Source organism: Canis lupus, unplaced genomic scaffold, assembly GCF_011100685.1.
Source record: "Canis lupus familiaris isolate Mischka breed German Shepherd unplaced genomic scaffold, alternate assembly UU_Cfam_GSD_1.0 chrUn_S968H1134, whole genome shotgun sequence".
NCBI lineage: Eukaryota > Metazoa > Chordata > Mammalia > Carnivora > Canidae > Canis > Canis lupus.
In genome coordinates this window covers 14,558-18,458 of record NW_023331935.1, presented here as the reverse complement: position 1 = coordinate 18,458, position 3,901 = coordinate 14,558, and the positions used below count along the sequence as shown (strand labels likewise).

The following is a 3,901-nucleotide window of genomic DNA, read 5'->3' as shown; positions in this document are numbered from 1 at the left end:
AGGAAGCTACTCCCTTACTGTATAATGAAAATCGTGATTTTTGTAATGCTTTTTCCAAATCAAAAAGCTCTCAAAACTAGTTCTTTCTCTCTCCTCTTTCCTGGTTTTGGGTAAAAGACTATTCTTAGTAGATGATCTGGTACATAATGAGCACTGCTGGTTGGCTGCACACACACGTACAACAACATGAACCCAACAAGTAGACAAACATCACTCTCCTTTCATGGCATTTGTCGTTTCTAATGGCTGAGTAATATTCCATTGTATCATAGACCACAGATTCTTGTTGTTGTTGTTGTTGTTTTCTCAACTTTATTGAGGTGGTGGGGGGAGTCAGGGAAGGAAGAGGTGTGGACTTGAAGGTTTTTGTTTTTTTAATGCAAAATAATTTATTTTGTGTTTGATACCAGATGAGACGATAAGGGTGATGGTGCTCATGCCCATACGCCGGCTCCAGGTGAAGTGCTCTAGGCTTCGGGCTCACTCTGCTACCTAAGAAGGTCTTTCTCAGCTTTAGCTCTACACAATGCTTGTGACTCAGCGCCTTGCAGGTTTGGGCATTATGGAAACTTTCACAGACTTGCTGAAGGGGATGGTGCCCTCGATGCTGGTTTCCACCTGGGGTGACACTTCGCCACCGTCAATCCAGGGGGATTTGGGAATGCGGAATTGGAGTTGTAGGCCAGCAGCAGCCTCACATCCACCTGGCATGGTTCTGTCCAGGCAGTATGGGAGGGGTACACCTGAGTGATAAGCCGGTGGCGCCCTGGGCCAGGATTCTGCAAGTCTGCCGGCTTAGGATGAATCATCTGAGCCTGGCCATCTGGATAGAAGACCTGGACCTTCACAGCACTCTGAGGGTCCTGGACATTTTCCAGGGTCACATCGACATGCAGGGCCACAACCAATCCAGATGTAAACTGCAAGGGGTTGTCTGACTCACCTGCTGGCTCAATGATGCTGGCTGAAGTGTGTGGATCTGCTCTGGAAGGGGGAGGTGCAAGAAGGTACTCTGCCTCAGCATGGTCCGTAGAATTTTGACCACTTCCACAGGTTTGGATGTCATGAGTCGGGGCATAATCAAGGTCAAGTTTGTCCACAAAGCTGTCCTTTAGGTGGGGCAAATCCGCAATAAAACACCTCTGAAAAAAGTCCACTTCCTGTAAAAAGTTTTGACACATCCCAAATAAGGGGTCAACTCCTCGAGTAGTCCGTGCTGTTACTATAAGTTGCAAGGCTTTGGCCTGCAGCCTCAGGTGATGTAAATCACCACCTGTTTATTCTCCACACCACTGTACATGAACTCCATTTGGTAGGTCTCTTCCATGATCTGTTTTGCTGCTGTGGAGGCCAAGTCACTCTGCTTCAAATATAAAGGGCAGCCACATTCCAGAGCTTTTCTTGCAAGGCCTTGAGGAGAAGAAGCTGACACCAAAGATAGGTAGCCGAGAACTCCTAGCAGCGACTCCTGCTAGTTCAGACTGAAGTTCTCCACGTTTTTGAAGATCCTGGATGGTGAACTCCAGCAGCTTCTGGGTTCCTGAGGGTTCCGGTGCTCTGAAGACTGTACACCCTTTCAGAGCTCTGCTGCAGGAACTGATGGGACGGGTCCTCATGGGGCGCAATACCGGGAGAAATGGCCGATGACACTAGTTTTCTACCTGGTAACCTTAAGGCAGGAACAGATGAGAAAGACTGTCTCAGAGGTAGGCATAATGCCTGAAGGTATGATCTGAGAACAGTGCTGGCATTGTTGAACAGGTTTTAGCAGCATTAAAAATAAGAACCAAAACTGCAATGTAAGCTGGTTCATCCATGTCTGGTTCAGCTGTGTCAAAAAATGGATGGGTGCTCAGGAGCTCTGGCACCAAGGGAAGCACCAGGGTTGGATGCCGACTTCCCAGAAACTTCAAGCACTTCCATATAGAGTCCCTATCAGTAGGGTACTTGGTTAAATTTTTCAGCAGCTCCGCCAGTGCAAGATGAATCCCTTCTTTAGTCGAAACATTAGTACAGCATAAAAGTTCATGAAGAGCCTCTCGAATATCTCTGGATGAATCCTCTAACACAGCCAGGACAGTGTCAAGCTGATCCTCTCGGAGAGTGATATTATTAGAAATTTTTCTCATGCTGTGTATGGGCTGCAGATGTACTTCCTCAATTTCATCATTAAACATGTCAACCAGGAAATCAGGGCGGCACTTCTCCGCAAAAGAAGGTGAAGATTGGGCCAGCACGCAGAGAGCCTCCACAGCAGCAATGAGGACCTCATACATCTCATCTTCCAATCCCTGAACAAAGGCTCCACAAGCTCCTGACTCAATCAAGTTCACAGCTCCTGTATCTATTTCTTCTTTGGGAGCATCACCTCCTCACTTTCTGCCACTGGAAAACTCTCCTGACCTGTAAAGTTCCTTGGCATGTTCATGTGCAGTGCATTTTCTCCTGAGATCGGACATGAGCTTCTTGTCGAGTGTTTGCTCCAGGAAATGAGAAACTGACTTGTTCCATTGAGCCCAACAGCTTTGCAGCCTGAACTCGAACCACCCAGGAGCCATCATTGACCATGGGGCAAATTTTTCCAAATGCATCACCAACTAAGCGAATTTCTTCATTAGAAGAAGGAATGGGGACAACGCTTCAGGATAGAGCTGACTGACAACCCAGATAAGTTGGACTGCAGCACTGCGCCCTTGTTCATAGTCATCAGACAACAATTTACAGGCCTGATTATAAATTGCTTGGTGTAATTTCAGTCCTCTCTCATGAAGCTGCAACATGGCTTTTATAGCTGCTGTTCTGACACGTGGGTCTTGGTCACTGAAGTAATCCCCTATCATCTTCTGGACATCTCTGACAGCTAGGCCTTCTCCATCTTTTGTGACACTTTTCTCCAAAGAGCCAAGATTGCCAAGTAATTGCAGGCACTTATTTCTTCCACCATGAGACGTATCTGTGAGGTGCTTGCAGGCTACATCAACTAATCCCATCTGGATAGCTTGATTCTCTGGGAGTCTGGTGCCAGTTGCAAGCAAGCTGTCCAACAGTTGAGCAAGGACTTGATGAGACTTTTCATTCTGCAGGATGTTAATGGCATCATCCATAATGCAGTCTGGTGAAAATCCTGCAGTCTTTGATAATAAACCCAACAATGATGCAATTTTCAGTCTCACAGATGGATCATTCTCCATAATAATGTTCCAAGAGAATCCTAACTACTCCTTCCACACTTTCTGCTTCAACAGGCTTTCTGGCAAACTGGAGTAGATACTGCAAAGCATCCGCTGGGAAGGGAGCTTTACACAGATCTACGTGGAGTGCTGCAGATTTACTTGGTTTTGTCAATCGCAGTTTCTTGGTTGCAATTTCCTCCTGTTGTTGCTGGACCTCCTTAGTGAATTCGTCGTACACTCGTTTCTTTAGGTGAGCCGCCATGACTTCCCGCCCGCCAGACCACAGCTTCTTGATCCATCATCTTTCGATGGACACCGAGGTTCCTTCCACAGTTTGGCTATTGTGGACATTGCTGCTATAAACATTGGGGTGCAGCTGTCCCGGGTATTATGCTGAGTGAAAACAGTCAATCGGAAAAGGACACACATTATATGGTCTCATTCATTTGGGAAATATAAAATTAGTGAAAGGGAATAAAGGCAAAGGAGAGAAATGAGTGAAAAGTATCAGTGAGGGTGACAAAACAGGAGACACCTAACTCTGGGAAACAAACAAGGGGTAGTGGAAGGGGAAGTGGGTGGGGGTGGGTGACTGGGTGATGGGCAATGAGGGGGGCACTTGGCGGGATGAGCACTGGGTGTTGTGCTATATGTGGACAAATTGAACTCCAATAAAAAATTAAAAATTCTGGGGATCCCTGGGTGGCGCAGCGGTTTGGCGCCTGCCT

General features: G+C 46.8%; 1 pseudogene; it reads right to left on the bottom strand.

Moving 5' to 3' along the window:
* Positions 1 to 314: 314 nt before the first annotated feature.
* On the bottom strand, positions 315 to 3,435 carry LOC119879514 (annotated as a pseudogene).
* Between the last annotated feature and the right edge of the window lie 466 nt (positions 3,436 to 3,901).